Source organism: Phyllobates terribilis, unplaced genomic scaffold (genome assembly GCF_046119375.1).
Source record: "Phyllobates terribilis strain yellow unplaced genomic scaffold, ASM4611937v1 Scaffold_35__1_contigs__length_13245226, whole genome shotgun sequence".
In the NCBI taxonomy this organism is placed as follows: domain Eukaryota; kingdom Metazoa; phylum Chordata; class Amphibia; order Anura; family Dendrobatidae; genus Phyllobates; species Phyllobates terribilis.
Genome location: NW_027362795.1, coordinates 12,660,517 through 12,673,329, shown reverse-complemented (window position 1 = coordinate 12,673,329; position 12,813 = coordinate 12,660,517). Strand labels below are relative to the sequence as shown.

Genomic DNA, 12,813 nt, shown 5'->3' with positions numbered 1-12,813 from the left:
TATGTGTAATTGCAATAATTTTCTGGGAGAATTACGTCATTTTCTGGAACAATTTCAAGGGAGCCAACACTTTGACCATGACTTGTTTTTGTTGCAGCATTTCATCCTCTACATGTTCAGCTATATTAGAAGGCTTGTAGCAAATTCCAATTAACAGCGTTACATTATTGGCATTTCCTTGTACATTTACCCATACTGACTCTACATTGTCGAAGCTCCCCTCCAATGTCGTCATTTAGCGCAGGTCTTAAGTTGGATTTAATGAAAATACCCACCCCTCTACCTTTTTATCTTTCCTAACCTTTTGAATGTAGTGTAATCCTCTGTTTATCACTCAGTCGTGACTTGCCAGCCAGGTTTCCGTAATGCCCACCACATTGTAATCTGTGGCTGACATTAAGAGTCTCTAATTCATTAATTTTGTTTGCAAGACCTCTTGCATTTTCCAGCAGACATTTAATACTATTAATACTATTAACTATTTATTACTCCTTCTTGCCTCCTTACTTTCCTTGAATGTCCCAGCCCCCTAAATCCTCATTGACCCCTACTGTCTCTCTCTCTGTCTACTCTATCCCCTTATTTTCACAAAAAACATCCCTCCCCCCAGATCCCAGTTTAAAAGCTCTTCCATCCATCTGACCATTTTTCACTGCAGCACATCTGCACCCCCCCCCCCAGTTGAGGTGCAGCCTGTCCCTATCGTAGAGCCTGTAGCCAACAGAAGTAGGCCCAGTTCTCCATGAACCCAAACCCTTTATCCTGCCACTTATTTATCTCCTTAAGTTCCCGCTAACTTTCTAGTGACACTAGTGGAATCGGCTGTATTTCTGCAAACACTACCTTAGAGGTCCTGTACTTCAACTTCTCTCCTAATTCCCTGTGACCTTCCACCTTCCTCTAACTTTGTCATTGGTACCAATGTGTACCATGACTGCTGGGTTTTCCCCAGCCCCACCCAATAATCTGTTTATCTGATCGCAGGAAGATCCCCCATATTAACTTGGGAGCTACCTTAAGGACCATAATATTTCCACTTAACGAGACAGCGCCTGACCCACCTGGAACTAAGAACTCGCTCTACCTCATACTCCCGACACCCTTCCAAATCCACCTCATTTATGTCTTGAGGTCCCCTCAAATTTTTTGAAAAGAGAAGAATGGAAAGAATTATGATTTTCCAGGTAATAAGAAGTTGCAAATTAACTGTCACAGGATTTAAATTTGTAATAATTTTATAAGTACCTACAAATTTAGGTGCAAACTTTTTAGATGTGATCTTTAAGTGCAGATATTTTGAGGACAACCACACAAAATCCCCCACCCTAAAGATAGAAGCATTCCTACGTCTGCAGTTAGCACCACTTTTGGCCTGGTCACTAGCTACCAAAAATCCCTTTTGTCCTCCCTCAAGACCTTAATTAGTTGGGGACAAAATCTCTCCTCCTCTGGCAGGGAAGATTGTAATCCTGAAATATTCCCAAACACTGGATTAAAACTACAGCAGCTAAAAAAAGGCAAGGTCCCGGTAGCCTTTGAGGAACAGTTATTTAGAGCACACTCGATAAGGGGCAGAAATTCCACCCAGTCTTCCTGATTAGAGGAGACAAAACATCACTAATACTGCTCTATTTCCTGGTTCATCCTTCTGGTTGACCATTAGTCTCGGTATGATAGACTGAGAGAAAAAAGCAGCTTATTACCCAATCTGGAGCAAAAACTAGCCAGAAATTGAACCGCTGAATCAAAAATTATATTTTTGGGAACACCATGAAATTTAATCTATGAGAAATTAACAAAGTTGCTAAGATCCTAGCAGTTGGCAACTTTTGAAGCAGGACCAAAAGAACCTTTTTGCTCAAACGTTCCACCACCACCCACACGACAGTAATACCACCAGAGTTAAGCAAATCATTGACAAAGTCCATGGACAAGTGGGTCCAGGGCTGCAACAAAACATCGTTAGGGAAGAGATAACCCACTGAGCTTGATGAGAGGCTTTAGCCTTGGAACAGACTTTGCATTTCCAAACATACTCTCCAATATCCTTAAGAGCATTCTGCCACCAAAAGGACCTAGAAAGAGATCTCCTAGTGGCAGACGAACCCGCGTGCCCAGCTAAAACGGAATCATGTTCTTCATCAAAAAGATCTACACGTAAAGAGGGCAGTACATAAAGCTTGTTCATAGGTAAACCTTCCTGCGCACTGTCCTGAGCATCCTGAATGTGCTGCCTAAGATCTTCACCCACCCCTCTGTGACTGGAGAGGTGGATGGCCGTATATGACCCTTAGGGCTCATACCCATATGTGTGAAAAAAACGTTTCGATATATGGACCGGAAAATCAGATGAGTGTCATGCGATTTTCATGAGGACTATGCGATTTTTCACACCTAGCATCCATATGATATCCGTATGCAATGCATTTTGCTTTCTCTGCAACTATTATTCGATAATCATTTACAGTGTTATATGCTACAGAATGGTAATGTAGCCGTAAAAATTGGATGCCATATGGATGGTCCGTGTGCCATCCGTTTTTTTTTTCTCGCGCCCATTGACTTGCATTGGCGAGTCTTGTCCGATATATGTGGCAAATTGCAGCATGCTTTGATTTTTTATCGGATTGCACTCATCCGTTTTGAGTATGAGCCCTATGCAAGAAAAACAGACTAGAGCAATCCGATAATAAATCGGATTGCACTCTGATCAATGTTAATCTATGAGGTACATCTCATCTGTGATTTTTTTTCTCGGCTGAAATTGGACTGAGAAAAAAATTGCAGCATACTGCGTATATCGGACGAGACTCGCCAATGCAAGTCAATGGGACCAGCCGTATGCCATCCGATTTTTATGGATACATTATCATTCTGTAGCACAGAACACTGTAAATGGTCCTGTAAATGATGGCAGAATAATAGTTGCAGAGAAAAAAAACCCATACGGATGTCATACGGATGTTAGGTGCGAAAAATCGCATTTTCCTCTCATGAAAATCGCATGGAACTCTTCCGTTTTTCGGTCCAGAATACGGAATTTTTTTTTCACGTACGGGTATGAGCCCTTAGCTGGACTCTTCTGAATATAGTTTTTCAAGGCCGCCCTCCCTGGAAGGGGTTAAACATACGAGATTTCTGCATTTTAGCTCCTGGTATGAAGTGGATAGCACAATCCTATGCCGCCATATAGTAGACGTCCGGTAACTGGTAATAATCACCTCATGTGTCGTCTATTTGTCTCCAAGCAGAGAAAATCCCACGTTACATTCCGCACATAAAACTGTAGAAAAGGCGGCGCGGGGTAATTGTGCCAGTAGTGAGGGGCAAATAATGACGGAAATGTCACTGACTGCGGAGAAGTTTCTCCACCGGTTCTGCAGGTGGAGATATGTGGAGATCCCCCATTACTGGGCGCAGGGGGCATTAACCCCTTCAGCACGGAGACTCTTTTGGGGTCTCTGTGTGGTGTGAACAGTGAGGTAACAGCTGTGGACAGAATGCGGCTTAGCTGGTTCCCGTCCACATTAGATCCATTCAGACGACTGCAGGATGAAGGACAGAAGCCCAGAGAAGTCCTCACACAACGCCATTATTCCTCTCCTAGTTCTATCACAGAATACTGTATGTGGCAGGTACTCAATGGATCTTCTGCTTTCTGGACTGGTTCCTCCTGTAAGTCCTATTAACCCTTTCTCCCCAGAGCCTGTTTTTTCACCTTCCTGAGCAGTAGCACTTTATGAGGTAATAACTCTGGAGCTTCAGCGGATCCCATTGATTCTGAGATTGAGTTTTCTTGACAAATTGTTCTTCATGTTAGTGGTAAATTTAGGATGACATTTTTTGCTTTTATTTGTGAAAATATCAGAAATTTGGAGAAAGTTTCACAATTTTCAAACTTTTAATTTTTATGCCTTTGAACCTAAGAGTTCTGCGACACAAAATAGTTAATTAAATAACATATCCCACATGTCTACTTTCCATCAACACCATTATTGAAACATAATTTTTTATGTTAGGAAGTTAGAAGGGTTAAAAGTTTATCATCAATTTCTCATTTTTCCAATGTGTGGTGAGCACCTTGAACCCCAATGTGCTTCATGAGGCGTGATAAAAAAAAAACTAATTTTCCCCACTTAAAAGGTTTTTAGCCCCAATTTTTTTATTTTCACAAAAGTTACAGGAGAAAATTGACTCCAAAATTGTTTGTGCAATTTCTTCTGAGTAAGCTGTTAACCCATATGTGGTGGAAAACTAATGCATTGGCTCGGAAGGGAAGGGACGCCATTTTGGCTGGAATAGGTAGTGGACGCCATGTCTCATTTGAAGAGCCCCTGACATTCCAAAACAGCAGAAACCCCCTCAGGTGACCCCATTTTGGAAACTACACCTCTAGAGGAATTCATCTAAGGGAGTAGTGAGCATTTTCTGCAACACTCACGGCTTGTTCTACAGACTCTGGCCCTTGTCCATCACCTCTAGTTGCAGTTGTGACTTCTTCAAAGGACCCCTGGAAGCTGCACGCGTATATCCTTCATTTGGACTACCATTTTCTCTACGACAGGTAGGAATCACTCTTTTGGTATTTTGAGTGGTTTGCAGTGCATCTCTTTTCTTTTTAGCATGCACAAAGTTATCTTCACATGAGTATGATCAGGTCACTTACCAAGGGACCCGACACGTGTTTCACCACAGACGAGGCTGTGGTGAAACATGTGTCGGGTCTTTAGGTGGGTGAGCTGATCATACTCATGTGAAGATAACTGTTTGTGTTCATGCTATATGAAATCCCTTATATTACTTAACAATTGAAAGACACTTAGTAGGAACATTCAATATCCCATCTTACTTTTATTCATACAACATCTTGAACCTCAACAAACAAAATCTGTATATCACCGAAGGTAGATGCAGCATTAGAGGTATGGGGTGTACTGACTAACAAAATAAGTTCTATGCTAACTGCGCTCTATAAAAGCGCCTATAGAAACTTTAGAGCAATGCAATCCAGATCTTGAACTTAAAAATTGGTAACTTTTGGGTATTAAATCAATTGGAGATTTGTATGAAAAGGAGAAATCAACCTCCTTCTCTTCATGTACAATTAAATATAATCTACCATATAAAGACTTCTATACAGTGGCATGCAAACGTTTCAAAATGGTCAAAATGATTGTTATTCTAATCTGTTAAAAGGCTAAAGTTAAAGATGACACATTTCCTTTGTGTTTTAGGCAAAAATATATATACTGTATATAGTCCATTTTTTTCAATTTAGCAATTACAAAAATTAAAATGGGTTGATGCAAAAGTTTGGGCACCCTTGAAAATTTGTGTGCTCAGATAACTTTGACCAAGGTTTCAGACCTTAATTAGACTGTCAGGGTTATAGCTTGTTCACTATCGTCATTAGGAAAGGCCAGGAGACGCAAATTTCGCAGCTTTATAAAAACCCAGCCTTTTCTAACCTTGTGCTAAAAAACAGCAGCCATGGGTAATTCCAAGCACCTGCCTAGTACACCAAAAGTGAAAATGGTGGAGGTGCACAAAGCAGGAGGCTTTAAGAAGATAGCATAGTGTTTTCAAGTTGCCCTTTCCTCAGTTAAGAAATGACAGTTAACAGGAACAGTGGAGGTCAAGATAAAGTCTGGAAGACCAAGCAACATTACAGTAAGAACTACTAGTAGTATTGCTAGAGAGGCAAATCAGAACCCCTGCTTGACTGCAAAAGACCTTCAGAAAGATTTAGCAGGCTCAAGAGTTGTGGTTCATTGTTCTACTGTTCAAAGACACATGCACAAATATCACCTTCATGGAAGATTCATCAGAAAAAAAACTGTCATGCATCCTCACCATAAAATTCAGCATCAGAAGTATGCAAAAGAACATATAAAACAAGCCTGATGCATTTTGGAAACAAGTCCTGTGGAACGATGAGGTTAAAATAGAACTCAAAATCCACAATAGACTACCCCTCAAAAGGCGCAAGATAAAGGTTTCACAACTGCCCTGATATGAACACCATTGAACATATGTGGCTAGACCTCACAATCGCAGTGTTATGTTCTGCTACCAGAGCTAAGGAAAGAGAGGAGATCTGTCCCTACGATAGAACTCAGCTTAATCCCTACGATGTAACAGGGGACCTGATCCTGCGATCAGACCTGCTAAAGTCCTAAGCTAGTCTGTACAGAGACCTATAGATGTGGGGAAGGAATCCCTACAAGTACTAAGGACTGGGAGGAAAATGGGACACCTCCTAACAGAAATAGTAGCAGACAGACGAACAAACAAAATATAAAGAACACAGAGGTCCGTAGACCAAGCAAACTAACAGAGTTAGATACAGAGCACAGGCTAGCTAGAAAGTAGTTATACAATGAAGTCCAGCAAAGCCAGAAGGGCGGAGCAGGATTAAATAGGCCAACAAGGTCATGTGACCAGCAAAGGAAAAAACCTAAGAGCAAGGTTCTAACAGTACCCCCCCTTCTAAGAGGATCCTCCGGATCCCCTAGGACCAGGCTTATCAGGAAATCTCCTGTGAAACGCTCTGATAAGTCTGGACGCGGAAACATCATCCGACCTCACCCAAGAGTTATCCTCGGGTCCGAAACCTTTCCAGGCCACAAGATACTGCAAACTACCTCTATACCGTCTAGAGTTAAGGATGCGAGAAATTTCATATTCCCCGTCCTCCACCACCGGAGGAACAGAGGCAGAGGCGTCACAATCCGATACAACAGCTTTTTTCAACAGAGAGACATGAAATACCGGATTAATTCTCCAGGAGGTAGGAACCTCCAACCTAACAGCAGATTGGTTGACAACCTGAAGCACCTTAAAGGGCCCTACAAACTTGGGACCCAATTTCTTAGAAGGAATCCTCAACCGCAGATTCCTAGAGGAGAACCAAACCATGTCACCAACAGCGAACAAAACCTCCTGTCGTTTCCGATCAAAGTAGTCTTTAGATTTTCTGTTGGCCTCCTGAAGATTACCACGCACATCCGTCCAAACTCTCTCCAAATCACCGGAAAAATTCTCCTCCTCAGGCACGGCAGATCCCAACTTGGAGAACGACCCAAACGACGGATGTCTCCCAGAACAACAAAAAAAAGGCGAACAACCAGCAGAAGATGTATGATTGTTCAGAGCAAATTCAGCAAGTGGCAGAAACTCAGACCACCCCTCTTGATTGTCTGCCACAAAACAACGCAAGAACTGCTCAACATCCTGGTTTTTCCTTTCTGTCTGGCCATTAGATTCAGGATGATATCCAGACGAGAACGACAAATGAACTCCCAACCTGTCACAAAAGGCACGCCAAAAACGAGCCACGAACTGAGGACCCCTATCAGAAACAATGTCAGTAGGAACGCCATGAAGTCTGACAATTTCCTTGACAAAGGCCTTAGCGAGAGTTTTAGCGCAGGGCAGTTTGATGAAGGGAACCAAGTGACACATCTTGCTAAAACGGTCCACGACCACCCAGATGACAGTAAAATCCTCAGAGGGGGGAAGGTCAGTTATAAAGTCCATAGCCAAATGTGTCCAAGGAGCACTGGGAACCTCCAAAGGACAAAGCAACCCCGCAGCAGGAGTATGTGAGGACTTAGATCTAGCACATATAGTACATTGACGCACCCACTTAATGACTTCCTTCTGCCATCCAGGCCACCAAAAACTGCGACCCACCAGTCTCTTGGTCTCAGAGATTCCGGGATGACCTGCCAACCGAGATTCGTGACACTCAACAAACAAATCTCTCCTAAAGGTCCCAGGCACAAACAACCTCCCATGAGGAGTGTTAGATGGGGCATTCTCCTGTGCTTTAAGAATCTCATCTTCCAAAACGGAGTCCAAAGCAGCTATCACAACACCTTCTTGTAAAATGTTCTCCTCTTTCTCAGCACCGACTATGGGAGAAAAACTGCGAGACAAGGCATCCGCCTTAACATTCTTAGTACCAGGGATGTAAGTAACGGAGAAATTAAACCGCGAGAAAAACAGTGCCCACCTAGCCTGACGGGCATTCAGGCGCTTGGCAGCATCAAGATATATCAGATTTTTATGATCCGTAAGAACCTGAACGGGAAATTCCGCACCTTCCAAGAAGTGGCGCCAGTGTTCAAATGCGAGTTTAATAGCCAATAATTCCCGATTACTAATATCGTAATTCAGTTCAGTCTCCGAAAATTTTTTTGAAAAAAAGGCACAGGGATGTAATCCATCCCCGTTATCCTGAGACAATACTGCGCCAACCCCCACAGAGGAAGCATCAACCTCAACCAAAAACGGCTTAGTCACATCAGGCTGCATAAGGATGGGAGCAGAGGTGAACCTCTCCTTGAGATACACAAAAGCTTCAATGGCCTCAGAAGACCACTGAACCGCATCAGCACCTTTCCTGGTGAGATCGGTCAGAGGTTTGACAATACTAGAAAAATTTTTTATGAATTTTCTGTAATAATTGGCGAAACCTAAAAACCTCTGTATCGATTTCAAACCAATAGGCCTAGGCCATTCCTGTACAGCTTGAACTTTAACCGGGTCCATCTCAAAACCTTCGCTGGAGATAATGTAACCCAAAAAACTAATTCTCTGTACAGCGAACTCACATTTCTCCAGCTTAGCAAAAAGCGAATTGTCCATTAATAACTGTAATACCTCACGTACGCTCCGCCAATGAGACTCCAGATCCGGCGAATAAATCAAAATGTCATCCAAATACACAACCACATTTTTGCCGATCAAAGGTCTAAGGATGTCATTAATAAGATTCTGAAAAAATGCAGGAGCATTAGTAAGACCAAAAGGCATAACCAGATTCTCAAAATGACCCACAGGAGTGTTAAAAGCAGTCTTCCATTCGTCACCCTCCTTCATGCGCAACAGATTGTATGCCCCCTTAAGGTCAATTTTAGAGAACCACTTGGCCCCCATTAACTGGTTAAACAGATCAGGAATCAATGGCAGTGGGTAAGGATTGCGTACAGTAATTTTGTTAATCTCACGAAAATCCAGACAAGGACGTAAACCGCCGTCCTTTTTTTTTTTACAAAAAAAAATCCAACCGCCACAGGAGACTTAGAGGGCCTAATGTGACCGGCGGCCAAACTTGTCTGTATGTATTCCTCCAAAGCCTTTCTCTCACGAATAGTAAGGTTAAATAAACGACTTTTAGGAAGAGTCGCTCCAGGGACAAATTCAATAGAACAATCATAGTCTCTATGAGGAGGCAAAACCTGCGATTCCTTCTCAGAAAAAACTCTCCAAAAATCCTGAATAGGAACAGGCAATTCTTCCCTATCCAAAGCTGCAATACGCCCGTTACAACACTTGTCATAACATTTATGGCTCCAGGATTAATTTCACTGGTAGACCAATCCAGTACAGGATTGTGAAATTTTAACCAGGGCAATCCCAATATTACTGGAGAAGGCAAGTTATTCAAAACTACCAAATCCAATTTCTCATGGTGAACACCATTAATAGTGAGAGGAAATTCACAGACCTTGAGAGTAATATTCTTCAAAGGGGAACCATCCACAGAAACCACAGCAATGGGGGATGATAAAGGTTCGGGTTTTAAATTGAGTCTTTCCAAGAATCCCCCATCAATTACATTCAGAGTAGACCCACAATCAACAAACACCCGAAATTCCATTAATTTTTCCTGAGCAATCGTGGAAGTAGCTAAAAATACACCCTTGGAATTTAAACAGGCAATACGGGCATGACTGACCTTTTTTTTTTCTTTCTTCATACGAAGCTCACAGCCTTTAATCAAATGACCAGATTTTCCGCAATAGAAACACAAGCCTTCAGAAAATCTACGGTCTTTTTCTTGAGAGCGAGGTGCCACCGATCCAATCTCCATCGGTTCACCACTGTTAGTACACACATTCTCATAACCAGAAACTGACATAGCAGAGGATTTGCTCTCATTAACCCTTGCACGCAGTCTCCTATCCACCCGTATAGCTAATTGCATAGCCTGTTGCAAATCTTCAGGTGTAGGATAAGCAATTAGCAGGTCTTTAACCCTTTCATTGAGCCCAGCAAGAAATAGACTTTTCAGAGCAGAATCGTTCCACCCTGTTTGAGTAGACCAACGACGGAAATGAGTACAATATTTTTCCATATTACCTGATCCCTGTCTCAAACGTCTTAACTCAGTCTCAGCTGATGAGACACGGTCAGGATCATCATATAATAGCCCCAAAGCAGAAAAAAAAATATCCACTGATCTGAAGCATGTATCACTAGGTTGCAAAGAAAAGGCCCACTCCTGAGGCTCTTTGCGCAAAAGTGACATTATGAACCCTATGCGCTGGGATTCATCCCCAGAGGACTTGGGTCTCAAACGAAAATACAATAAGCAAGCATTTTTAAATGAAAAAAATTCTCGGTGTTCACCAAAAAATAAATCCGGCAAACATACCTTAGGCTCCAAGAAATGTGCTCCAGGACAGTTACTCACGTGCTGACGGAGCTCGGCCACCTCCAGAGAGAGTCCCTGCAGGCGATGAGCCAAATCCTGAACCGACACCATGATGGAACAGAAAAATCTTTCCTTAGAGAATTTGCAGGCTGGACTTACTGTTATGTTCTGCTACCAGAGCTAAGGAAAGAGAGGAGATCTGTCCCTACGATAGAACTCAGCTTAATCCCTACGATTGTAACAGGGGACCTGATCCTGCGATCAGACCTGCTAAAGTCCTAAGCTAGTCTGTACGGAGACCTATAGATGTGGGGAAGGAATCCCTACAAGTACTAAGGACTGGGAGGAAAATGGGACACCTCCTAACAGAAATAGTAGCAGACAGACGAACAAACAAAATATAAAGAACACAGAGGTCCGTAGACCAAGCAAACTAACAGAGTTAGATACAGAGCACAGGCTAGCTAGAAAGTAGTTATACAATGAAGTCCAGCAAAGCCAGAAGGGCGGAGCAGGATTAAATAGGCCAACAAGGTCATGTGACCAGCAAAGGAAAAAACCTAAGAGCAAGGTTCTAACACGCAGTGCATGCAAGACGACCAAGGAATCTCACAGAACTGGAAGAATTTTCCAAGGAAAAATGGATGAAAATCCCTCAAACAAGAATTGAAAGACTCTTGGCTGGCTACTAGGTAGCAACCATGCACAGTGCCCAGACTTTTGCATGGGCCCATTTTACTTTTTGTAATTTTAATTTTTAAAAAGTAAAAGATGACATCACTGTCCCCAACTTCGGACAAATCGAACATTAAGAGGGTATCGGAGAGCAGTCAAACCCCTGGCTTCCTGTTGATGTTCAATACGTCCAAGGTGGGGACAGTGAAGCTGGCGCTGATTGGGTGCAGGGCTCGTGTGATGTAACAACCTCACGAACCCCGGGAACACGAGTACTGACACCGCCGCAACGGAGCTGGCAAGGAAGGTGAGTATGAGTGTTTTTATGTTAACGAGGTCAAACATGAGGAATGACAAGAGGTTGTCCTAGTAGTGGGCAACCCCTTTAAAAAGATACATTTTTATGTTAAAACATATCCAACATTCTGATCATGAAAAAGCCTTCTCCCCTGTGTGACTTCTCCGATGTTTATTAAGAGTTGATTTCTGTGTAAACCATTTCCCACTTTAAGAACATGAAAATGGCTTCTCGTCTGTGTGAATACTTTGGTGACTAAGAAGTGATGATTTCTTCAGAAAACATTTCCCACATTCTGAACAGGAAAAAGGCTTCTCCCCTGTGTGCGTTCTCTTGTGCTTAACCAAATCTGATTTCTGGGTGAAACATTTCCCACATTCTGAACAGGAAAAAGGCTTCTCCCCTGTGTGAGTTCTCTGGTGATTAACAAAATCTGAGTTATTGTTAAAACATTTCCTACATTCTGAGCATGAAAAAGGCTTCTCTCCGGTGTGGGTTCTCCGGTGCTTAACAAAATTTGATTTATGGTTAAAACATTTTCCACATTCTGAACATGAAAAAGGCTTCTCCCCTGTGTCGGTTCTCTCGTGGCAATTAAGATTTGATTTTTGGTTAAACCATTTCCCACATTCTGAACAGGAAAAAGGCTTCTCCCCTGTGTGGGTTCTCTTGTGACTATCAAGAATCATTTTACGATTAAAACATTTCCCACATTCTGAACAGGAAAATGGCTTCTCCCCTGTGTGGGTTCTCTGGTGCTTAATCAAACCTGATTTCCTTGTAAAACATTTCCCACATTCTGAACAGGAAAAAGGCTTCTCCCCTGTGTGGGTTCTCTTGTGACTATCAAGAATCATTTTACGATTAAAACTTTTCCCACATTCTGAACAGGAAAAGGGCTTTTCCCCTGAGTGGGTCCTCTGGTGGCAATTAAGACTCGATTTATGGTTAAAACATTTCCCACATTCTGAACATAAAAATGGCTTCTCCCCTGTGTGACTTCTCTGGTGTCTTACAAGATCTGATTTCTGGTTATAACATTTCTCACACTTGGAACAAATTGTTCAAGTTTAAGAAAGGACTTTTCGAAGGGAAAACTATTTCCATATTCTGAATTTGAAAATGACTTATTTGCTTTATGATCAGTTCGTTTTTTAATGCTTATTTTGTGACTTTGATTTTCCTTAGTAGTCGGTAATGAATCAGAAGATATAACCTGTTTCAAAGGATCAGATGACAAATCTTTGCTGTGAAGGTATGATTTTAAATCTGGAGTAATGGCATTCACTTCAATTGTATATTGTGGGATCTTAAAATCATCTGATTTAAAAATTGAAGGTGTCAGCTGTCCCTCTGATCTCCTGGTACAGTCATCTGCCAAGAATAAAACCAATTA

The 12,813-nt window shown here is 42.1% G+C and overlaps 1 pseudogene; it reads right to left on the bottom strand.

Annotated features, from left to right (window-relative positions):
* Window positions 1–11,626: 11,626 nt before the first annotated feature.
* LOC141182722 (uncharacterized) overlaps window positions 11,627–12,813 on the bottom strand; it is an 86,205-nt pseudogene continuing 85,018 nt past the window's right edge.